Source organism: Equus quagga, chromosome 13 (genome assembly GCF_021613505.1).
Source record: "Equus quagga isolate Etosha38 chromosome 13, UCLA_HA_Equagga_1.0, whole genome shotgun sequence".
Classification (NCBI taxonomy): Eukaryota; Metazoa; Chordata; class Mammalia; order Perissodactyla; family Equidae; genus Equus; species Equus quagga.
The window spans coordinates 10,347,223-10,373,936 of record NC_060279.1 but is presented as its reverse complement, the minus strand read 5'-3'; the positions used below and the strand labels follow the sequence as shown (position 1 = coordinate 10,373,936).

Genomic DNA, 26,714 nt, shown 5'->3' with positions numbered 1-26,714 from the left:
ACTCTCATCAGAAGCAAGGGGTCCACTGTCCAGGAAGATCCAGTGTTAAAGCTCCGTTCCACACTTTACCATAAATGTTGAAAGTCCTTCCAGTTGAAACCTATCCTGCCAGCACTTCCGCATACCAGCCTGCCCCTCTTAATTCCTTAAATATTGCCCCAAATCCTGGATCGGGGAGACAGATATGAGAGCCTTGCCTCCTGTCTCCTTGCCAGTCCACCTCACAATAAAGCCTTTTCTTTTCTCAAAGGCTGGTGCCATAGTATTGGCTCTTAGGTGCATCAGGCCATACATAGGTCCTCTCACCCAGTAACATGATGACTACCTTTAGGCCTAAGGACATACATATTCTGTGATACCTCTTTCTTATTTAAAATGTCCATTTGGAATCTAAGAAAACCTTCAAATGTTAAGGTGAAGAAGACCTGTTTACTAGTTAAGTGAAGATACAGAAAAATATCAGAGGCAAAACAAGCAAAACTCTGTCAATATCTAAAATTGGTAGCTATTCATTCCTTAGTATGTTGTCCTAATTATCCAGTAATGAAATCTTCAGTGTAGTTTTAAATACAAATTTCTAATGTTCAAAACTGTTATAAGGCTAGTGTCTTATATTCAACTTAGCATGCATTTGTGGAGAATTTTAAATATGCAATGTAATATGAATTATGATTTATAATACTAAAATGACCAACTTATGATTTATAATACTAAAATGACCAACATTTAACTATTATTGAAATGATGGTAAAACAAAAAGTTACTTTAACAAGCTTAGTCCAGGGGAAGGTTTATATATTAGAAATCTATATAGGGGCCAGCCCAGTGGCGCAGCGGTTAAGTTCGTACATTCCACTTCTCGGCGGCCCGGGGTTCGCCAGTTCGGATCCCGGGTGCAGACATGGCACCCACCGCTTGGCAAAAGCCATGCTGTGGTAGGCATCCCACATACAAAATAGAGGAAGATGGGCACAGATGTTAGCTCAGGGCCAGTCTTCCTCAGCAAAAAGAGGAGGACTGGCAGCAGTTAGCTCAGGGCTAATCTTCCTCAAAAAAAAAAAAAAAAGAAAGAAAAAAAGAAAAAGAAATCCATATAAATGATCAGGTTGTAAAACTGAATATAAACACATATTAAATATTAATGATTTGTGAAGAATTTTAATTTATGTTGACAAATTGAAATGGCAAGCAATAGGATATATTGGAGTATATGAATATACTGGAGTATATGAGGAAGGCATTTGGTATAAACCTAATTCGGCCTAATTTTGTTTTTTCCAAAAGGGCCTGACTGTGGCTATTGAGCACGCATTGTATATCTGCTTTAAAACATTTACTATGGCAAGAACAAATGGCCTTAAGACAAAGGTGCAACTTCCCCCCACACTGGCATTTCCTTAAGGATAAGCATCTTTCCTTAGGCTAGGAACTGATTGCTGTGCTCACCTTTGACCACCCAGCTCACCTGTGACCACCCAGCTCAAGACAACGACCTGCCACCCTGCTGTGTTTACTGAGACAGCAGACCCACCTGCCATTTCATCAATCGCTGTGCCAATAGAGCAGTCTCGCGACTATTGTAAAAGGGACATTTCAATCATATGCGAAACATCCTGTTTGGGGGTATATAACCACTCTGTGCACCCACTTCTTTGGTGCCCTTTCTTCCTTTGGGAAGAAAGGCCCTGGGCCATGGTCCTCAGATTTTAGCTCAGAATAAACTCTCCCAAATTTTCATTTATAGATTGATTATGGATTATTTTTGTCGACAATGTAAATAATAATGCCTTTTGCTTCTCCTAATAGCCAACTAGTTCTTTGACACCTCACACTACTTATTGGTATCTCTATTCCAAAGAGTACAAACATAGGAAATGAAGGAAAAACTCTAATTAGTGACTACTTGGTGGATGTTATTTCAAATCATTGTCAAATGACTACGTTACAGGAATAAATTGAAATTAATAGCTAAAATAAATAAAAGTTTCAGTATTTGAAAATTTCAGTTATCAAACATTTTATCAATACTTTCAATTTTCCAATCCTATGTATACAGAACTGCTTAAATGGACGTTATAGGAAAAATGGCTCATGAGGTTGGCTAAATAAACTTAATGTTATGCAAAAAGTTCTGGTATCAAACTTTATAAAGAATAAAATGAATTTGCCCATTATCTGCTCTTGTAAACACAGAAGTGCAGCATTAGTAAGTGGCTGCATGCACAGTTTCTCTTTAATGCAGACTGCCTTAGCACTATTAATATAAGCTGCCCATGCTCTTTTTATGATTAATATATTTGTACAAGTGATCTGTAACTTTACAACACCACAGAATACAAAAGAATAGTAAGCAAATTTACTGGTATTTTGTCTTTACCCAGGGCAGTTGAACAGAAGCAGAGTGAAGAAAATAGGTCTGAGATTTGGATAGTAATAAAGCTTTGTATGTCACAGTGGGAAGACAAACCTCTGACAAGTGAACACGCCAAGGCTAAGCAACAGTAGTCTGAGAGGACACTGCAAGGTGACAGCACCACTTCCCACCCCAAAAGCCTTAGCTCAGAGCGGGCCAAATAACCAAAAAATAAAACCATTATAGGTAATATCAACCATTTCAATTTAATCTCCAAGTATTTCCCTTTCCTAAAACCTTATTATATTTCCTCTAAAAAAAAAGCTTCTTAGCATTAAAAAGCAATATTGTAGAATTCTGTCTCCAATGAATTAGAAAACATTTCTTTATCCAGCATATATCATTGAGAGTGTATTCTGTTGGAAAAAAATAACTAAAGCAAATGAAGAACACAGAGTAATGTTACGAAGCAGTTGATGGGAGAAAAGAGACATTCATGTTAAATATACTGTGTTTTTTTATTTTGTTTTTGCTACAAACAGCTCATATATAAATGAACAAAAAATGCAGAAATAAGAAGAAATTAAAAGTGAAACAACTTTCTCTTGGTTTTAATGGTCAATAAAGAAATATGTAAATTAAAAATAAATCCTTTAAGCCTTTACTCCATATAGGCTTATTAGTTATTTTGGCAGTTGCTAAGCAACGTTCTCTTCTGTAAGGCTAAAGCACATGAAATTAGTAGGCTTTCAGAAAAAGACAAATTGAGTGCAAAATTAGGGAATAGCATTTGAAAAGCAAAAAGGAAAAAGCATTAACTTGCTAATCAGGCTTAAGAGAGGTTTAGTGACTTTTGCATTACTGGTTACACATTTTCTTTTCCTCTAGCACCAAATGAGATGGTACTTTAGTACATTAATATTTTAACTTTATTTAAACGGTGATCATTATACTCACCTCTACACTCAACAGCCTAATTATTTTGAACATCTCAAATTCAATCAGATCAGGATACTCCAATTACTACTACTAACAATGAGCTCCATTGATCTCTTTCTCTAACAGAATTTTCCTCTAATCCCCAGTTTCAGGGTATGTCACAACTTTGGTTTGTACCGATACAAAATTTTCTCTCATTGTAACACGAAATTACATCTTCATGACACTGCTTAAACTACCAGATCCCTGAAAAATCTTTAATGCTAACATTTTGGAATAACTCTTTTTACAGATCTTACTATATCAACTCAATGAGTAAAGAGGAATGCTGTTTAATCTATTAGGTATAATAATGGAAACTTTTCAAAAAAGAAAAAAGCAAATAACCAAAGGGAAAATTACTGTAGAATTTTAACTGCTCTGGGGGAAGAAAAGATAGGAAGTGGAACACAGTTCTATCATTTTGAGGATTCAAGGGAAAATTCCCCACCCTATGCCTGCACTTCTCCCCTGATATGCTATTGCAAGTGTGTAAATGGTGTAGGGTTGCAACTGCAAAATCCCTTATTCACAAAATCAATTCCTCCCTGAGTTTTCTTAAGTCCACATTGAGCAAACCTTGATGCAGAGGCTAGTGAGGGTCGGCTTTAATAAATGAGCCAATAAAAAGAACCTACAAATGTGATTAATATCTTCATGGAGGAGAAGGAAGTGCCTTGCGTCTGGGTTGTAATCAAGCCTTGTCTGCGTTCTGTAACCAAAACACCATGTGAGCTTAGATAGGCAGATTATTTTATTTTAAAACAACAGCATTGGACTAAATGATTGGTTCAAGTCTACTTTAGCTTAACAGTCCATGACTCCACTTTGAAGCATATTATTATGTAAGAATTGTTGTCTATGAAAGAATTACTCTATCTTTAAACCTGCTCAGATGAGACATTTAAGATATTTAGCAGGATTTCTTGAGTGCTTTCTTTTTTGCTTTCCCATAGTAATAACATTGCCTCAGGCCAAACTCAAGAATCCATTGTGAAAATCTAATTGTCCAGATAAAAAGCCAAGAGTCAGCAAGCAGTTTGTAATGATACTCATGTCTAAGATATGTGTCAATGGTCTTTATTTTGTTTTCAAGGCCTACTAGAATTAAACATGAGTAGAGATTCCAAATTGTAGAATTCTTATATTGAGTCACAGAGTTGCATATAGAGAAGTTTCTCAACCTTGGCACTATTAACCTTTTGGGATGGATAATTTTTTGTTGTAGGGAGCTGTCCTGTGCATTTTAAGATGTTTTGCAACATCACTTGCCTCTAGACACCAGATGCCAGTAATATCCATGCCCCAAGCTTGTGACAACCTCCAATTTTCCAGATACTGCTAAATGTCCCCTGGGGGGCAAAAATGTCCCGAATTGAGAACCACAGACACACAGTAAATCAAAATTAAGGAGAGGGGTTATTTTTTTTATCCCAAATTGACCTCTAACCATTAGACTTTTAAAAGTAACTTCTATGATTTCAGACCCTACTGATGTTGCCTCAGATCCTACTGAAAAATATCAATAAATCATTGATTAACATCTATAAAGAACTTTCTTACTTTGACAAGGTTTTTGCCTCATAGATTACAACTAGAACATTTAAATGTTCTTCTTGTTTTTTGGCTTTCTTGAGGTATAATTGACAAATAAAAATTGTTTATGTATTTAAGGTATACAACTGATGTTTTGATATTAAATATTCTTAAAATTGGAAAATCACAAATCAATTGTGGACAAATCACCCTGTGGTGTCTCATTGTTATAGGTATTGATTATACATCATTATTAATTATTTATATGTTGGAATATATATTCAACTTCATCAATCAGTTTTATGAAGTAGGATCCATTAATTTCAGAGATAGGAGGGTTCTAAAGGGTTTTCAGATTTTTATGTTTCTGAGGGGGATCAGAATATGCCACCTCAAAACATGCCACTTTGACATAAAGATTATTTTGAGCTGAAAGCAACTGAGAAACAGCAAACATAGAAGGAGCTCTCTGATCTCTCCCTATTTGCCTAAAAGCAGGGCATATATTTCCCTTTTGTAGGGGAAATTTCCATTTGGACTGGTGCACCCTCTACAACCCCTATCTACCATTAGTTGTGCCCATAGATTTCTAGTCATCTTCCCACAACTGACAATTCCTAGAAGGCCAAATCTCCTTTTCCTTTGTTTAGTCACCTCTCCACAATTTATCGCCCTTTGTTAAATGGTATCCAAGTCCCCAGGTATAACCACTTTTTTGGGTTTTCATTTCTTTTCTGTGAAGTCTCCATTCAAGTAAAAATATTAACATCAGGGGCCAGCCCCGCGGCTGAGTGGTTAAGTTCACACACTCTGCTTCAGTGGCCCAGGGTTTCGCTGGTTGGGATCCTGGGTGCGGACCTAGCACCACTCATCAAGCCATGCTGAGGTGGTGTCCCATATGCCATAACCAGAAAGACCCATAACTAAAAAAAGTATACAACTATGTACTGAGGTTGGGGAGAAGAAGGGAAAAGAACTAAAAAAAAATTAACATCGATAAAGAAACATATGCATTTTCTCCTGTGAACCTGCCTTTTGTCAGTTTAATTGATAGGCTTCCAGAAACTGAACCTGAGAGGGTAGAGGAAAAGCTTTTCCTCTACTACATCTTGAACTCATGATTTGTTGATGAATTTATTATCAAAAAATATGTCAATTACATTTATTCATAAGTACATAATACCACAAGTACATAGAGTATTGGCACTGGCCTTGGAGATTATTATCTAGTTACTGATTTACAGATGAGAAACCAAAGCTTAGGGTTTAGGCAACTGAAAAAGCCGAAATAAACTACATTTTTAAAAAATGAGAGGAAGATGAAAGGGAGAAAGGAGCATAAGAAGGAAGAAGAAACAAAGCCAAGAGGGAGAAAAGTAATGCTTTTAATGGGGTGCAGCAGGGAGTGACTGACTAAAGCCTGCAAACAGCGGATCTCAGTCCCTGGGATCCATACAGAACAAGAACGAGAGAAGTGACAGGCGCAGTTTTACAGCTTTGAACCAAGTCGGCACTTCCTCTCCAGGGGAAATGGTTGCTGGAGGAGACCCGTAAAAGCAGTGATGGGGGTGGAAAGAACCTCTCTGCTCCTAGGTCAATGTTTTATACCACACGATTAACTTGATTTGCTGCTATCTGAAGGGGGTGGGGTGGGAAGAAGGGTGTGTGAGTACATTTTAAACTTTTATATTTGGAAAGTTTTTCTTATGTGTTTATCTTGGGGCTTTTTAATCCAAAGGTATAACTTTAAAAATATAATAAATAAAACAGAAATAAAAGGTAGATCCAGTAAAACACAGTGGTCGACCTTTGGCTGCTTCTCTCCAAGTTTTAAGTTGCATTTGAAATCTGTCCAGGTATTCCAATATGTTACTGGTCAGTTTGAGCTGAAAGCATTTAGATGGGACTAGAACTATATAATATTTTTAAATTAAGAGCACAAATTATCTTCCCATTTAAACTGGCCATTTAATGAAAACTATGCTTTGTTAGTACAAACAAATAAAAATCAGCCATTGCATGAACAACAATCCATCATTAAAAAAGGCTTAAAAACAATTCAGATACTAAAAGGCAATTGATACAACTTAACTTTTTCAAGTGGAACTTCAGTGAAATTCAAGAGAACATATAATTACTAGTTTTCCTATGTACAGAGCAGAGTACTAAACATCTGGGGTAGCAGAATGAAAAACTCAAGGAACCCAGATTATTATCAATAGGCTGCCAGAAGATAAAGAAACTCCTACACATAATGAAAACAAATGCATTAATGCCTCATTCCCCACAAAAACACAAACAAATACCTTGTAATCTCAGTCTGTTCTAAAATGTGTTTGATTTGAGCCCTTCTTTTCACTGCTTTTAACAGTCTTTCTTTCTCAAGAGCCTGCACAGAACAAGGCCCACAGTAGGGGAGTGGAATGCTTACTTCTGGAGTCTATGCAATCACAGGTGGAATCTAGACTCACAGGATGTAGGAGCTGTACAGGCCTCTGGGGTCCTCTAACCCAACTGCTTATGTCAAAGGCCCAAACTGAGCTGTTCAGTGGTAAAGTTAAGATGGGAATCGGCCCTCTTGACTCTGAAGCAAGGGCCCTGATGGAAACTAAGGCCTGTCTTGCCTTTGGCCTATGCGTAGGCTACAGGTATTCCCAGTCTTCTGGAGTACAGCTAAAGTCTTAGGGCTAAACAAGGTGTGAATAAGCTTCCTCCAGCTCCTTTTAGACTGGAGAAGCTCTAGGCCTGAACGGGGCCATCAGAGTGGTCCATGGTGCCCTGGTTCAGACTTCTTACAGACTCCCAAATGAGACCAGAAATGGATAAGCCTCTACTACTGCTACATTAAGTGCTCCACACTTAACATAAAATCAGGCTTTCCTCAAAATATAATTCCAGGTAATTTATTCTCTTTATTGGGAATACCGCCCATCAAAATGGTTGGGAAAGGAGAGGAAGAAGAAACATTTAAGAAAGTATTTTTTAAAAAAGCATTTACATTGAATATTGCAGTCAGAATTTTTAAAAGGCAAGAAATTTTATTTCAAATTCACTGGCAGAATCTATAAATATATCATTCATTTCCTGGTTGCTTAGGCCATTAAGGGTCTAATCTATTTCCTGAGCTGAAACTAGCTAATGGAAAAATATTTAGAATAGTAATCATCTAGTGAGATGGGCATTTGGCACCTATTCACCCAAAACACATTCTTCGTCACAATTCCCTTCAGTAATTTATACGGTTTCTAAAGGAATAATCTCACTTTTTACAATGAAAGGTTTTTGGTATTAAAATATGGTAAGCCTCCCCCTTTTTTACCCCTAACGTTTCATGAATAAGGCACCCCTCTCTGACATTCTTTAGCCTCAACATACACGTAACATGAGGTTGGGAAGTGGACTACCTGCTTTCCTACCAAGCAATTCATTCATGAAATCACTGAACAAAAAACAAAAACATGAGGTCAATATCATTATCATAACAAAACTGAGATTTTTGTATTTACATGATGGAAATCTGTTAAATAAGCTTATTACACCACCTATTTGCAATACAGCCCCAAAGCAGCAGAGGTTCAAATTACTGAAAGTAAACCATGGTGTGTAGATGCTGGATTTACCATGGGCAGCCCACAGTGTGACACTCACAATACTTCTCAAAGTCTCATTCCCACAAGATTCTTTCTCTTTTGTGGCCAGCACTTAGCACACCTGTGACACATCTGTTACTAGGTGGAGGGTTCAAATGGCAAACTAACTTTTTATATTTATCCTCAGAGCAGCATTCCCAGAAGGTAAACATGCCAGAGGAAAATCCACAACGGGTTTTGCATTGGGTTTTGCATTTTGAGCTCATACGTGAGAGAGCCAATCATGACTTCAGGGTGATCTGTACCATTCTGCCCTTCCTTCAGCAAAGTTTATCAAGAGTTGTCTTTGAAAATAATCTACCAGGCTAGGTTTGGGCTTTTGAGGAAAGCTAGCCTTTGAATTGAGACCTAGGAGTGTGGTGCTCAAGAGTTACGCATAACTGTGAAATCTGAGTCCCCCAGAGGAAATTTCTTTTAAATCAGTATCTGTAAAGTATGGTTTATACAAAAGATAAAGCTCAGTATAAGGTGTAGTTTGATTAGATAAAAAGATTGCTAAACTTCAAGAAAAACACCCTACTTTCTTCTTCTTCTTCTTTTTAAAATATGGAATGCTTCATGAATTTGTGTGTCATCCTGGTGCAGGGGCCATGCTCATCTTCTCCGCATTGTTCCAGTTGTAGCATATGTACTGCTGAAGCGAGCGATCTGCTTTCTTTCAAGTAGCATCCTTGCATATTACAAGTTATTACCTTTTCATAATTCAGACACCAGTGATAAAGCCATTTTATATGCTTGGGCACAGAGCATTAATATAATTATTGCTGCTCTAAATGCCTCAATCCACAACAGAATTAGCAATAATACAGTTCCATTCCTTTTAGAAACATTTCATAAAAACAAAAACATTTAATTTCATTTCCTAAAGAAAAATAACAAATTTCTGCCAAAAATGACCAATATCTTCTTTAAAGAAATGTGCTCATCAAAGCGAAATCAAAACTCTGTTCTGTCTACTTGCCACATCCCATACAGTCGTTAAAATTTGTTGTTAAAATTTTTCTTCATGGGTTTCACATTCACCAGAGATAAATCTGTTCATAACACACCGCCCAGTGGTGTTGCGTTTCCTGACCTCAGCAGGCTTACGACAAGCCCCTGGAATCATCCAGGAAAGGGAAATTGGACAATGTAATTTATCAAAAAGGAAGGGCATCAAAACAGTATCAGAGATTCGTATGTGTTATTGCACCTGCTTATGATGCTATGTCTTTGGGGCTGCTGACACCAATTTGCCTGCCACTGTTTTGTGCTTTTTTACTCAGAACTTGAAGTGATGGAGACCGTGAAGCAATTCCGTATACTCTTGAATCTACCTATGCTCTTTGCAGACTTTAACAGATATGCTTCTTTTCGGCGGCTCTCACAGTTAACATTTCCAGGTAGAAGTTTAAAAAGTGCAATCAATTAAATAAAAATTAAATATTTGATTCCCACACCACTAAACGCAAACAATTAATTAATTGAAAGATAAGTTCTAGTGTGTGACAACTTTAAAGGTAAACTATCTTTCTTCCGTCTTGATAAAACTGCCACTGGAACAAAATTGGCAACTCAAGTGAGTAAGACTCTAGAAAAACTAAAGCAGTCAAACAGTGTCATTTGACTGTACGATCATGATTGAAATTGTTCTAATGACAAATTTAAAATCCAGGTCACATAAACCTAAGAATTTGTAGAAAGGTAGGAGTTAATTTCCTAAGATACCAAAGAAAAAGATTCCAACTTCTTCACTGAAAATAGAAAAAATTATTTAAAACAGAAATGCCAAAAAATTGCTTTCAAGACTATAATCTGAACAATGAAAAAAACAAACAAGACAGGTATAAGAAATATATTCTCTTCATTATGATAATAAAATTGGACTTCTACACAATTAGAGAAGATAATAAAAATACAGCAAAATATAATTTACTTATGGTACTTAATGAGAATCATGCAGCCCCCATCTTGACCTGTGGCCCCTGTGCCATGGGCTCTGAATCTGATCTGCACCATCCCACCACATCGAGACTGGAGGGAAGATGCTCTCATCTCTAGGTCCTAATAAAGCCCCACATGTATCAGGGTTTGAAAATGTAATTTTACTCTATTAGTTTTCTATTACTGTATAACAAATTACCATAAACCTAGTGGCTGAAAAGAACACTGGCTCCAAATTCTTTCAGGTTGTTGGCAGAAGGCAGTTCCTTGCAGTTCTAGGAATGAGGTCCTGTTTCTTTGCCAGCTGTCACCTGGGGGCTGCCCTCAGCTCCTCAAGGCTGCCTACATTCCTTCTCCTGCAGTGCCCTCCATCTTCAAAGCCACAATTGAACATGGAGTCCTTCTCATAACTCCCATCTCCTTGACTCCCCTTCTGCCACCAGCCAAAGAAAGCTCACTGCTTTTAAGGCTCATATGATTAGATTAGGCCCACTCAGATAATCCAGGATACTCTCCTTATTTTAAGGTCAACTGTGACATATAACACAGCATAATCACAGAAGCCATATCCCATCATATTCACAGGTTCCAGGCATTAGGGTGGGACATCTTTGGGGGCTATTTAAGAAATTCTGCCTACCAAAAAAATTAAGGTAAACAAAATAACAAAAGCCTATTGGTTTTGTGAACTTGTTCATACGTGAAACAAAGATATTCTGAAGTCCTCACACTTGGATAAGCAACATATGCAAATGGAATAAAATAGAAAAGATACAAAAGATATACAATAGAAAGTAAGACTTTCTTCTAATACTGCCCCTTAGCCCTCCCTAGGAATAACAACTGTTTATTAGTTTCTTACGTGTCTTTGCAGAGATATCCGTCTTTATTAAATCACATATATTTGGGAGAACTGGTATTATCTATCCCTGAAAGATCGGATAGAAGTCCCCCGTTAAATCACCTGGGCTCACTCAGGCTTTTTGGGAGGGGTTTAGGGAGAAGTTATTCTGTGATAAATAGTTTAGATTTCTAATTATCTGAGGTTAGTATTGAATTTTCTATTTTCCCATTTTATTTTTCTAGAAAATTAGCCATTTCTTCTAGGTTCTCAAATTTGCACAGGACTGAGCAAAATATTTTCTCATAATTTTCTTATTCTTTTCTGTTTCTATCATTTCTCCATTATTATTTCTCATTCTATGCTCTCTTCCCTACGTACCTTTTAATTTTATTAGGTTAACTAAAGACATTTTTTTTTTTTTAAGAATCTGCTCTTTTATTTATTCTTCTGACCAATTTTCTTTTTTCTAATTCATTAACTTTTATCTTTATTCCTACCTCCTGTTTTTCAAAGTTTTTTTTGATCATTTTTTCTAACTCTTTGAGTTAGATATTTAATTTGGTTATTTTCTTTCCTTCTTCATTAAAGACATGTTTCTGAACTCTGCTTTAGCTCAATCCCATAGGTTCTGATATGTAGTGTTTTCATTGTGCTTTTTTCCCTTCTGTAACCTGTTAGATTTCCTCCATGATCCAAGAGTTGTTTAAACAAAAATTTTAGGGGCTGGCGTGGTGGTGCAGTGGTTAAGTGCACACGTTCTGCTTCGGCGGCCTGGGGTTTGCCGGTTTGGATCCCAGGTGCAGACATGGCACCGCATAGCAAGCCAGCTGTGGTAGGTGTCCCACACATAAAGTAGAGAAAGATGGGCATGGATGTTAGCTCAGGGCTAATCTTCCTCAGGGGAAAAAAAAATTAAATATAAAGGTGATAAAATTTTTTTCTAATTCTTTTCTTAATTTCCAGTTTTATTGCAATGAGATTAGAGAATGCTATATGTTTTTATTTTGCCTTTTGGAATTCATTGAAGTTTTCTTTATGGTCTATTTTTGTGAATGTTTTATTTAGCATTTAAAAAGGTCTATTCTTAGCTTTCAGGATACAAAATGACAAATATCAAACAGTTACTTTATTCATTATTTGTATTTGGGTTTTCTTTTTCTTATTTTTTGTCCACCTGATCTCTTATGTACTAAGAGAAGAAAATTAATGTTTCCTACTATTATCATGTAACTACTTCTCTGCACGTTTCCCATAGTTTCTGCTTTATTGATGATAGTGGTATACTACTTATGAATCATCCTTCTGTGCCTTATTTAAAGCTTTTCCTCTAAATCCAATCTTGCCTGATATTAAAGAAGCAATCCCTACTTTTTTGTTTGTGTTTTCCCAGTAAGCTTTTGCCCATGTTTTCAAGTTTGTCTTTGTGATTCTTCATTGAGTCCATTACCCTGCTTCTTCTTTATGCCTAATCAGGGCCAAGGACGCTCCTGCTGCCAGCCCATACACCCCATCCCAGTAGTCTAAACTACGCATCATTGGTCTGTCTGAGATGTGCAGCTGTGGGTATCTTTCTTCAACTGTATTATCTGTTCTTCACCACATATTGTGGTTTGGGGTTGCACATGTCTCCTAGTTTCTTTCAAGATGGGGTTCATATTTCTTCTTTTTGTTCTCCTAGTGCAGGTGGATGGCATGATATTTGCTCTGCCATTTAAAAACTAGAAGTCTAGAATTTGTTTTTTGCCAGTTCTCCTCCACTATCCATTCCCTACATCATGCTCTCTGGCCAAAGGCTTATGCTGTACTGTGCTCTGCAATGTTCCTGATAACAGTATGTTCTGGTCCTTAACCCTCTGAATGAGGAAGGCAATTTCTTATCTGGCTCTTTGAAATTCCTCCCACGGTATCTAGGCTATTCTACACTGCCTATCTCAGCCTCTCCCAGAAGCTTCTGGATATCCTACTCTTGTCTCTGGCTCATGTCTCTCTCTTCAGCTTAGTTTAGTCTTACTGCAAGTATACTTTTCCAGCCAACTCAAAGTTGATAGTAGACCTCAAGACAAACTAATAGCTGGGCCACGTTATGTGCTCAATTTCGTGTTTCCCCTACTATGTAAAAAACCCTCTCCTAGGCATTGCTGAGGCATGCCAAAATGAATGCCTCAGGAACTCATAATCTAGTAGAAAGAAAAGAAGAAATATTGTTGTTATACTTTTTTGCTAAAGGCACATTTCCACGTAGTCTCTTCAAATGCCATGTTACGTCATTAGCATTATCCATCTGTCTCTGCGCCCTCCCTATATCACACATCCCCTTTCTTAAACAATGAGAGGTAAAATGACTTTTCCTGTTCAAAGTTTGTATCCTCTTGAGGTGGGCATAAAACTGCTATCATTCATCTCCTTGTCTCAGTTGCAGAGCCAAAATAATAAAAATTGAACTCATAGAGCTATTGTGTAAACTAAGATCCTTTGGCTACAAAGAAGAGAGACTCACTTAAGTTATCTCCAGTGACTGCCTGTGGTTGTGTGTGCGCGCGCGCGTGCGAAAGAGAGGGAGAGAGAGAGAGAGAGAGAGAGAGAATGAACGAGGGAGAGGAGTATCAGTGGGAGTATTATTGTAAGATTTCACATGAAAATAAAGAACAAAGGTATGCCATGTGGCTAGGCCTCATAGTAATTTATGGAAAGCAGCTTCACCAGGCCTCATGAGAAGTTCAGGATCATAGACTGACAATTGCAAGTTGTCCAGGATCAGATAGACGTACAATGATTTGGTTAGTTTCTCACCCCTTTGGCAACAATAATTCGTTGATCATCCTCTTCCCCTACAGATACCAGGTAAAATCTTTGTATCCTCACACTCACTTTTTAAAAATTTCCTGACTTAGCTTTTACTTGCTCATCACTATTGCTTACTCATGGCTTCTACTGACTCATGACATCTTTGCCTTTTTTCTGGTTAAATATTTGACTTCTATTGCTATCAAATAATTCTCTCTACCTCAAATTTAAAATTTCCTAAGAGAGAGGATGTGATCAGTCCACTATGTCACCATCATCAGTTAGATCAAGCACTAGTGCCAGGTCATCTAATGGGTTGTCAACCTCCAAACAGCCTGACTGCTGTAGGTCAAATGTAGATGGTAACATCAAGCAATATAGACATGGCTACCCATATGTACTGTCTAGAGTTGATATCCTCCAGAAGGGGCTATAGGTGGGACCCCTTAGAAAAGATCTGTGACTATACAGATACTCCTAGATTTGGCCTACCTAGTATAGCGGTTAAGCTTTCCTCAGTTCTTATTACCGACAGCATGCATTCTACCCCAGGTTCTCTATGACTTCCAAGAAGCATTAGTTGTATGTAATAGATATGCTTATTTTATTGCATTTCAAGCTTTTCTTTCATACTTAAATGTAATCACTACCAAAATAAAAGTCCATATGCTGTACCACCAAAGGCACGAGAATTTAGTCTAGTGAGCTAGAAATTCCTTGGAAAGAATTACATCAAATAGTACCTACTGCTAATTTTCCAAGGAGTCAAAGTGATTAGTATACATACTTCTATAAAGGAATCATCCATTCGGTAGTTGAGGCACTAGTGTGCCTAGAAGAAATTGGGGCTTACTTATGATTACATTTCTGCCACCTAAGACCGCACAGGCAAAAGCTTTTTTATTCCACTTATGACAAATTAGAACTGAATTTCACTTTGCTTATCACAATCCCTATGAGAACACGTTTTATTATCATCTTTTGGACTGGGAAAGAAAATAATTCCAGAAGCCAACAATGCCATATTCTAGATTACACATAAACTAGATGCAGAAAATAAACTACTATGGCTTTAGAATTTCAACCAGGGCACAGCTGTAAACTTCAGCCTGGCCTACCACCTCAACTGAGACAATAAATGCCTGATCGGCTACAGACATCTGTTTGCCCAAGCCTAGCCATATGCCACTGGAAGTGAAGAGGAGGCAATTATCCACAGGCCAGAACATATTCCTTTAAAGCTCCCGTGGGGGCATGTGTCCAACCTGTCCCTGTACGTGTGATTTCCCTAGTTCTTGCAAAATTACAAACTCTGCCAATCATAAGAATAATCTGATAGTTTTTTTAGAGTACAGAAATTGAAGATATATTCATCAAAGGGGACATAAATTTAGATAAATTCCTTGCACAACAAACATTATCATAATGATGTTTTTCATAAAAATACTTTCAATTGCCAGACAATGACCCATTTCTTAAAGGCACATTACTGATGTAGTTAAATTCTTACAGTGAATAATCCAGAAAATGTACACACAAGGAACACTTCTCATATCAATCAGACACATAATATACTACTTTCAGCATGCATTCAGTTTTCAACTAAGGAGTTACTAAGCACTTACAGTATCAATATGCCAGAAATTATACTGAGGGCTCAGCAATGGAACTGAATTTACCTCTCACCCTCCCTCAAGAGAAGGAGTCATGAAGGTGTGGTAAGGCAAACAGACTGATAAGTAAGTAATAAGAAAACAATGTAAGAGTATGTCTAACTTGCTAATCCACTGGCCAAAGATTCAGAGGGGGATGTTCTGATTTCAGTGAGTCCTACCAGAGACATGCACTTCTTCTGACACATTTTGCACCTCTCACAAAAATGTTTACCATGAGACATCCTGTGACGTCGATTATCAGATGTAAAAAGGAAGAAAAGATACTTGTCAGTTTTAACTTTGTGATTATTTTGTATCCCAGTGTGTAAATTTGAGTATTTGTGAATGTGAACCTAGGCAAGGAAGGGAGAGGTGATCAAAGTCTTCATCAACTCTATTTTGCAGTGAGGGTGCTATTAGCAGGTGGGAAGAAGTGGCTGCAAGAATATAAATCTTTGAAATGAATTACTGGGCCAGAGAGAGCAGGAGTGGTGGCTATCTTACATGGAAGCAATGATATCCTTCAGCTCCTCTCTGTACCTGAAAGCAGCTCAAATCCCCTTACTCCCTGCATAAACCTCCTAATACCCTAATCCATTCAAAGTGCCTGGTCACACATTACAGCTAACATACATAGAAGAAAAGTGAGATAAGAAATGAATGGAAACGAAATTAGGTCCTTGGTATCACCCTGAAGGAAAATTAACATCTTATTTCAATGTGATGCTAGTTGCTGAAATAGTTAAATCACAGAATCCTGGTGATTTAAAAAAAGGGGAAGTTTATTTTTTGTTCATGCAAAGTTCAGCTGGCAGGAGGGTGGGGTTGGGGGATTTCTGAACTATGTAGTCATCTAGGAACTCTAACTTATGGAGAGTCTATCATCTTCAACATATGGTTTCCAAGGTCACTTTCAGTGTCAATATCCAGCTGGCAGAGGGGTAGACAGAGAGCACGAAAGCTACATGGGACTTTTTTTTTTTTTTTTAAACCAGTCAGACCAAAGGAAGAAACGTCCATCACTTTTACTCTCATTCCTCTGCCCAGACTCAGTCACACGACTATACCTAACTGCAGAGGAGGCTGGGAAATGTAGTCCAAGCTGTATCAGCAAGAAGAAAGGAAAATAGGTTTGGTAAACAATTAGCCAATCTCTGTCACAGTGTCTCTCCCAGGATATTATACTTTATCTGCAAATACACCCAGCTCTTGCATCCTAGGAACGTGAATTTAAATGCTGTGTTTATTACAATGAAATTCTACTATTTAACAAATTTGCCTCCCAATGAAATTTACTATAAAATGGATTGCTTGTAAAAGGTAAATTTTCATTATCGTTACACACTGGCTTATTCAAATATGAGTTCAACTACATAAAATTATTTTAAAATCTCTTTACTTTTCTTATATCAAATAGTGGTACTGCCTCCACTTGCATTTCTTATTTGTCAAACAACACTTCTAAAATTCAACATTCTGAGACCAAACTCATGATTTTCCCCTTCATATGTCCTCCTGACTTCCTCAGCTCAGAAAAAGATCTCTCGACAACCAGTTATTCAAGGCAGATGCTTGGAAATAACCCTTCATATCTTACTGTCAAACCCCCAGACAATTTGTCAGGAGGTTTAATGCTCAAAATACATCTTGAAGGCCAGCCCTGTGGCCGAGTGGTTAAGTTCACGCACTTGACTTTGCTGGCCCAGGGTTTCGCCAGTTCAGATCCTGGATGCAGACATGGCACTGCTCATCAGGTCATGCTGAGGTGGCATCCCACACAGCACAACCAGAGGGACCTACAGCTAGAATATACAACTATGTGCTGGGGGATTTTGGGGAGAAGAAGAAGAAGGAAGAAAAAAAGATTGGCAACAGATATTAGCTCAGGTGCCAATCTTAAAAAAAATAAAAAGTAAAAAAATAAATATATACATATATCTTGAATTCATTAATGTTTTTCCAATTTCCCTGAATCCAAGCCAAATCTACTCCTCATCTGGATTACTGCTCTCGTTTTCTCTACCTCTACCTTTAGAGTAGCTCTCTACCTTTAAATTTTCTCAATCTATTCCTTCCCACATAAGCCAGATAATCTTTTGAAAACCATTAAAAAGATTTGCATTATACTTAGAATAAAATCAAAAATCCTAACCAAAGCCTTTGAGGCCCTGCAAGAATCTGGTTCCTGGCTTCATCTCCAATCTCATTTGCCAGCATTTATTTTGCTCAATCTGTACCAGCCTTTTGGTTCCTTGAAAAGGTCAAACACTTTTCTGCCTAAGGGGCTTCCCATATAGTATTTCCTCTGTCCAGGAAACTTCTTTTTTTTTTTTTTTTACTATGAAATATATTTTCATATAAAAGAATGTAATTGATGTATAAAACTTCCACTCAATTCAAGCACCACAGCCATGATAGGCAATTATCCCAACTGTCTCCCTCTGAAGAAGAGGTATATGGGGGCACGGGCCTTTCCCCCTAGCTTACCTATTGACAGAGAAGCCTTTCAGAAGTCCTGGCTTTGTCTTTGTCTTCTGCACATGACCTGTTAAAGGCTAAGATCTAGGCCACCAGGGATCAGAAAGCGCCCAAAAAACAAAATACAGGTTTGGAACTCACTTACATCTCAGGATTCAGGTTTTCACGTAACTTCTGGCTCTTAAAAATTTTCCTTATGTTCCCACAACTCAGGCACACATTTAAAAAGATATTTTAATTATTTTATCCAGAAGTTTTAGATGTGCTGTACCAGAAGGGCTTATACTAACAACTAGTCCAGCACTTTGCCAGAAAACAAAGATCTACAGCGTACTTCAGTACTCCTCAGCTGGCTAGCTCCTGTTAATCTTTTAGAGCTTCAGCTTAAAATGTCACTTCCTCAGAAAAGTCTTCCTCGAGCTTTATTCCCCAATCTAAATTAGCTTCTTACTATTTTTTCTCTTGTAACATACTTCTCCTCCCCTTTGTAACCTTTATTACAACTTTCAATTTAACATTATTTTTGTGTCAACTGTCCCTTCCGTTATCCTGTAAGCTCCTGAAGGACAAGAATCTTGTCTGTCATGATTATTACTAAATAGAATGCCTAGCACAGTACTAGGACACAGTAGGTGCATAAAAATTCTTAAATACTTATTAAGCAAAAGAATGAATAGATGCAATTTAATAGAATCATATTGAGTCAGAGTAGTCTTAAATCTTGTAAGTGATTGATAAATACTGGCAATATTAAACAACTTTTAAATATTGACTGCCTTCAAAAACTATGCAGTATAGTGTAAGATTAACACAAAAAATAGAGAGTGAGGAGAGGCAGTAAAGCACTGGACTCTGGAACCGGACGGCCTGAATTTGAATTTTGGCTCTGTTGCTCATTAGCCACGCAGCCTTTGTTAGCAACTTAAACATTCCATGTCTGTTTTCTGAGCCATACAATCGGGTCAATAAGAGTACTTCACGATGTTAAGGTGATAATTAAATGATACACATGCCAGGCATCTAAGGAAGCAAGACGTAATTGTTGCTGTGGCTGTTGTCATTACAAAGTTATGTTAACCAATGGTGCCTTCAAACAAAAATGGCAAGTTACACAGAATCAGAAGGGAAAAATACGTAGGAGCAGCAAGCTGTAGAAAGAGACTCGAGTTACAGATCCACCAGCAAGAAGCAGGAGCATACAGAGACATCCACGAGGGAGGCAGGGAGTGCTGGCGTGGGTGCTTGCTGCCAGCACACAGACATTACCAGCACAGTGGTTAGGAGAAAAGGGGTACTGGTGAGAGCCTCAGATGGCCCTGCCATCTCCTTCTGCAACATGCTTGCAGCACTTAGTTTACTCCATCCATCACCAACTCTCCGTAGGGACGATGCCTTTGGATCTGATTTTGGGCTCAGTTCACTGAAAATAGTTGGGAACAGCAGCCAAGTAGGCAAGATTAAGTTGTGCGCCTTTTGACAACAGCAAGCATCTCTGGGCATTAAAGGCAATTCTGTCTAATGCAGCAGTCTACTCATGATGGAAACTTCCAGCCCAGCATTCCAAAACCGAACTCTCCAGTTGCCCAAGCCTGTTCCTCCCCAAGTTGCCCCATCCAGCAGTCGCATTGCCCTTCTCCATGTTACTTATGCCAGAATTGTGGTGTCATTCAAAACTGATGTCAGGTTTACATATTCACTTGTACTGTGAAAAAAAAATTTTTTAATTGAAAAAGCAGTATCAGCTCATGGTAAAAAAAACTGTATGAAAGTATTAATAAATGAAAGTAAATATTATTAAATAGTAAGGAAGTCTCCTTTCCACATCAAACTCTCAGCCCTCTCCTCAGAAACCAAGTTAAATTTTTTGTATACACTGAAACATAAATGTGCCATGTATGTGTGTGGTAGACTATTACAGGAACAGCTCCCAATCAGTCATGTCTCCTGGTACCTATTTCCCTTGTGCGGGCCCCCTCTAACATTGACCAAAACAAATCACATGGAGAGTCACTGTGACACTGACAAATGTGACACAAACAGAGGCTTGATAAGTGCTTGTGCATAGAGTCTTGCCTTCTTTGAAACCTAAGACCACAGTGCTGCGAAAAAACCAAGGATGAAAAAAACATGTGGAAAGAGAGATCCTATTCTGAGCTGTCCCACCAACTGTGTGCTACCACATGAACGAATGCAGAGATACAGCAGACGAACCACCCAGCCAACTCACAGAATCATGAGAAATGTTGTAAACCACTAAGTTTGGGGATGGTTTGTTATGCAGCAATAGATAACTGATACAATGTGCAAGCATAAATACGCAGATACACTATTGACATTCTTTGAATTTAATTTATGAAGAATAAAATATAATTGATAATTATGAAATACTAAAGAGAATTTCATAGAAATTCATAGAAAATACAAAACATGATTATAACTTTATATATAAAGAAGGAACAGACTAGTCTACCATTTGGGATCTGTATTAGCAGTCTTTTGATTACAAACTCTATTAATTTGACATCCTACCCTGTATAAAAATGCTGGCATATACATAAGATGTGGCATATACATCTTAGCCTCAGTTCTTCCAAAACAGCTATTTTTACCATAGACAATTAAGAAGTTTATTCAACTGAGACTTAAAAAAACTTTTAGTATTCCAAAATCATTGAACAATGATCTGAAAAATCTAATAGTTAAAGATAAGAGAGTGTTTCTGATTACCCATAGCATCAAGAAAGAAGGCCGACCTTCTATCCAAGTCTAAAAGGTCCATAAAGGGGGAAAATTCATAAATTTATATTTCATAATCCCTTCAATCTACACAGTATGATAGGCACACTTCTTAAAATCAGAATTCAGACCAAAAAGCAGCTATTTCACTTTTCTGTAGGAAAAAACCTAGAATACTATTGTGTAACACATGAGGATTTTTCTGTTTATTTTCAGAGAGGATTTAAAACCCAATATTCTTCCTCTTAAATGAACAGGATTTGTTAACTGAATAAATATTTAATGAGTGACTTCTTTGATCCAGTTACTACACTAGGCCTTGGATCAAGCACAAGGCATCCAGAAAGGCGAAAGATAGAGTCAAACCCTTGAGGAACTCACAGTGAGAGAAAATGAATATAGCAACAATAGCTAACATTTTCTGTATACTAACTATGTATCACATTGTGCTAAGTTTCTTACATATATTACCTTAATCCTCATAGTAATACTATTACACAGATAATATTATCTTCATTTTACAGCAGAGACAACTGAGGTACAGGGAGTATAAGTAACTTGCCAGAGATCACACAGGTAATAAACAGAGAAGCCAAGATTGGAACTCCAACAACGTGGCTTCAGAAAACCAGATTCTTTACTCCAACTGTGGTGCTCTAGTGGAGGAATTGTCAGAGTTAGAATAAATCACAGCCTAGGTTCCCAGAGGAGGTAATGTCTGATCTGGGTCTTAAAGGGTGTATCGAGATTTGCCTGACCCCATAAGCACAACAGGAAGTGATATATAATTTAGCCAGTGCTTCACACATATGCTTAGCTTTGTTAATTCTTACAACATCCTTGTGCAGTAAGTATTAGCCTCATTTCATGATGAGAAAACTGATACTCAAGGAGATTAAGTAACTTTCTCAGGATCACTCAGTCAACAAGAACGGGAGTCTGAACGCAAACCTAGACTTGTCTGCCTCCATAGCCTCCGCCTCTTCCAGGCACTCCACAGAGGGAAAAGATTCCAGGCAGAAAGGACAAGATATGATGAGACCAGGAAGAGCATGGTAGATTGGTGTGAAAGAAGGGGATATGTGCCAAGCTGAGGGATGGGGAGTTTATCCTGCAGGCAACAGGGAGCCAGCGCTGCTCTCTGAGGCAAGGAGAGATAAAATGCAGTTGGTTTTCTAGGCAGACAACTCTGGTGGCAGCAAGTAGTGGAAACTAAAGAAGACAAAAACTACAGCCAGAGACACCAGTCAGTATGAGGTGGTTGTAACACCTCAGGTTATAACAATGTCAGGGGCCTGAAACTATGAATTTTGAAGTTTCTTGGAAGTTCCTACTACGTCAGACAATTTTTTTCAAAAAGTTTCCCTCACAGGGGCAATGGCTGCACTTTGGCTTCTTAAACAATAGCCATCCTAAAATTTGGTGAAATATTTTAGAATCAAAGGTTTTATGTAAATGATTTTGGAAAAGAAACTAAGTCCCTATGTCCTATATAGTATTCAAACCACGTTGTTGCTTAAAACACTCATTTTATTATAATATAGACTTTCTTCTAACTGGACACCCTGCTAAGACAGAACTTATTTACTTGCACAACTCACTGCCTCTCTTTTAGGAAAGGAGGGGAATCAGGGAGGTTGTGGTTTGTATAGGATATAATACAATATAAAGGCAGGAATGGAAGAAAGTTAATGCAATACGACCATACCAGAACAGGGTATAAAGTAAATTAGAACTTTTAACAAGCTAACATGCATGCCAGAGGAAATTCCTTGCCAACCAAGTGGACCGATGGAAGTGGAGGGTGTAGTTGTGAAGAAAAATAGGATCTTTTAGATAATATGAGAGTTTAGGAGAAAGTAGAACTTGAGTATGCTGACAAACATAGGAAACTGTCATGCATTATCAGATGTTGGAGACACAGTTCAGTGTTGCCAAGTAAGATTCATGTCAGAAGAGAATGCTTTCAGAGAAACTGGGGAGAAATTGGCATCCTATTGACTATGAGAAAGACATTGCTATGGGCCAAATTGTATGCCCCCCAAATTCTTATGTTGGAGCCCTAATTCCCAGTACTGGTATCCTTACAAGAAGAGCAGATTAGTACACAGTCAATACAGACAGAGGGATGTCCATGTGAGGACACAGTGAAAAAGGTAAGGAGAGAGGCCTCTGAAGAAACCAACCAGCCAACAGCTTGATCTTGGACTTCTAGTCTCCAACACTGTGAGAAAATAAATTTCTGCTGTTCAAGCCACATAGTCTGTGGTATTTTGTTATGGAAGCCCTAGTAAACTGATACAGACATGAAGCTTGGGGCAGACATGAGACTCGGGAAAAAAAAGTACTGCCCTTTGGGAACCAACTCAGTGAGACACTTCAGTAACTAACTCTAACTCAGTAGTAAGAGTTAGTAGGAAGTACAGTGATCCTAAGGGTAAGGGGTAATAGACGACAATGTAGAGCCTGGAAAAGAGAACGAATGAAACACTGCATAGAACACACTGATACATGCATTGAACTTGTGCCAAACTAAGTGAGGTTTCCCCTAATCTAAACTATGTAACAGAACCTCTTCGTGTGGTATGTACTCCAACATTCCCTCACATAATAATGATAATAATAATAACAATAATAACAATAATAAATAATGACTGTTTGTAAGAGATCACATGAACTGCACATTACAGCAATTTGGGTAGAAAGTGGTACTTGCAGGGAAAAGACTAGACATTCCAGATAAAAGAAACAGCTCCCTCCCACAGGTGGTAGCAATAAAAAGTCCTCAAATCAGAGGACTTGACAATGAGAAAGGACTGCCCATTTAATCACAGCTATCAATGACAGCAAGGAATATAATTGTCCCCTTACAGTTTGTTTGCCCCTAAGTGGAGCTTCAGAAAGCTTGATAAACTACAGTTGGAGTTAAGTGAATAACACTTAAAAATTTTCACTATCTTTTTTGGGTTGCTATTCTCATCTACACATTGTTCCCATCATTTCAAAGGAAAAGAACTTGATAGATCATCCAGACAAAAAGTCAACAAGGAAATAGTAGATTTAAATGGAATATGTGACCAGATGAACTTAACAGATACATATAGAGCATTCCATCCAAAAACAGAATACACATTCTTCTCAAGTGCCCATGGGACATTCCCCAAGATAAACCATATGCTGGGTAACAAGGCAAGCCTCAATAAATTTAAGAAGATTGAAATCATCCCAACCATTTTTTCTGACTACAATGCTATGAAGGTAGAAATCAATCACAAAAACAAAACTTGGAAACTCATAAATATGTGGAGACTAAACAACATGCTATTGAACAAACACTAGATCATTGAATAAATCAAAGGGGAAATTAAAAAATACCTGGAGACAAATGAAAATGAAAATACAACATACCAACTCTTATGGGATGCAGCAAAAGCAGACATAAGAGGGAAATTCATAGCAACACAGGCCTACCTCAACAAGCAAGAAAAATCTCAAATAAGTAATCTTAAAATGCACCTAACAGAGGGCTGGCCCCATGGCTGAGTGGTTAAGTTCGTGTGCTCTGCTGCAGGCGGCCCAGTGTTTCGTTGGTTCGAATCCTGGGCGCGGACATGGCACTGCTCATCAAACCACGCTGAGGCAGCATCCCACATGCCACAACTGGAAGGACCCACAACGAAGAATATACAACTATGTACCGGGGGGCTTTGGGGAGAAAAAGGAAAAAAATAAAATCTTTAAATAAAAAAAAAAATGCACCTAACAGAGCTGGAAAAAGAACAGAAAATGCCCAAAGTCAGCAGACAGAGGGAAATAATAAAAATCAGAGCAGAAATAAATGACATAGAGACTAAAAAAAGCAGTAGAAAGGAGTAATGAAACAAAGAGTTGGTTCTTTAAGAAGATAAACAAAATTGACAAACCCTTAGGCAGACTCACCAAGAAAAAGAGAGAAGGCTCAAATTAACTTAGAAATGAAAGAGGACAAATTACAACAGATACTGCAGAAATTCAAAGGATTATAAGAGAATACTATAAAAAACTATATGCCCACAAATTTGATAACCTAGAAGAAATGGATGAATTCCTAAAACCTCCCAAAACTGAAACAAGAAGAAACAGAGAACCTGAAATAGACCTATCACAAGTACAGATTGAAACAGTAATTAAAAACCTCCCAAAAAACAAAAGTCTAGGACCAGATGGCTTCTCTGGAGAATTCTACCAAACATTCAAAGAAGAGTTAGTGCCTATCCTTCTCAAACTATTCTGAAAAATTGAAGAAGATGGAATGCTACAGGCCAATATCACTGATGAACTTAGATACAAAAATCCTCAACAAAATATTGGCAAACCAAACACACCAATACATTAAAAGAATCGTATACCATGATCAAGTAGGATTCATTCCAGGGATACAGGGATGGTTCAACATCTGCAAATCAATAATGTGATACACCACATTAACAAAGTGAGGAATAAGAATCATATGATCATTTCATTAGATGCAGAGTAAGCATTTGACAAGATCCAACATCCATTTATGATCAAAACTCTCAATAAAATGGGTATTGAAGGAAAGTACCTCAACATAATAAGGGTCATATATGACAAAACCACAACCAACATCATACTTAATGGTGAAAAACCGAAATCCATCCCTCTGAGAACAGGAAAAACACAAGAGTGCCCACTCTCACCACTTTCATTCAACACAGTACTGGAGGTATTGGTCAGACCAATTAGGCAAGAAAAAGAAATAAAAGGAATCCAAATTGGAAAGGAAGAAGTGAAACTTCCGCTATTTGCAGATGACATGATTCTATATATAGAAAACCCTAAAGAATCCACCCAAAAACTATTAATTATACTCAACAACTAGAGCAAAGTTGCAAGGTACAAAATCAATTTAAAAAAATCAGTTGCATTCCTATACACTAACAATGAACCAGCAGAAAAAGGAATCAAGAATACAATCCCATTTACGATCGCAACAAAAAGAATAAAATACCTAGGAATAAACTTAATCAAAGAGGTGAAAGACCTGTACACTGAAAACTATAAGATACTGTTGAAAGAAATTGAAGAAGATATAAAGAAATGGAAAGACATTCCACATTAATGGGTCAGAAGAACAAATATAGTTAAAATCTCCACACTACCTAAAGCAATTTACAGATTCAGTGCAATCCCAATCAGAATCCCAATGACATTCTTCACAGAAATAGAACAAAGAATCCAAAAATTTATATGGAACAACGAAAGACCCCAAATAGCCAAAGCAATCCTGAGGGAAAAAAACAAAACTGGAGGCATCACAATCCCTGACTTCAAAACATACTACAAAGCTACAGTAATCAAAAGAGCATGGTACTGGCACAAAAACAGACAAACAGATCAATGGAGCAGAATTGAAAGCCCAGAAATAAAACAACACATCTATGGACAGTTAATCTTTGACAAAGGAGCCAAGAACATACAATGGAGAAAGTCTCTTCAATAAATGGTGTTGGGAAAAGTGGACAGCTACATGCAAAATAATGAAAGTAGACTATTATCTTGCACCATGCACAAAAATCAAATCTAACTGGATTAAAGATTTGAATGTAAGAACTGAAAATATAAAAACCCTAGAAGAAAATATAGGCAATACACTCTTCAACATTGGTCTTAGCCATATCTTTTCGAATACTGTATCTACTAGGGTAAGGGAAACAAAAGAGAAAGTTGGCAAATGAGACTATATCAGATTAAAAAGCTTCTGCAAAGCAAAGGAA

General features: G+C 37.6%; 1 protein-coding gene and 1 non-coding gene across 3 annotated transcripts in view; both read right to left on the bottom strand.

Annotated features, from left to right (window-relative positions):
- RABGAP1L (RAB GTPase activating protein 1 like) overlaps positions 1-26,714 on the bottom strand; it is a 666,720-nt gene that overhangs the window by 106,724 nt on the left and 533,282 nt on the right. The window lies entirely within an intron of this gene.
- Positions 9,058-9,162, bottom strand: LOC124251609 (U6 spliceosomal RNA). The gene has a single exon (XR_006891803.1). It is a non-coding gene; the product is annotated as a U6 spliceosomal RNA (small nuclear RNA).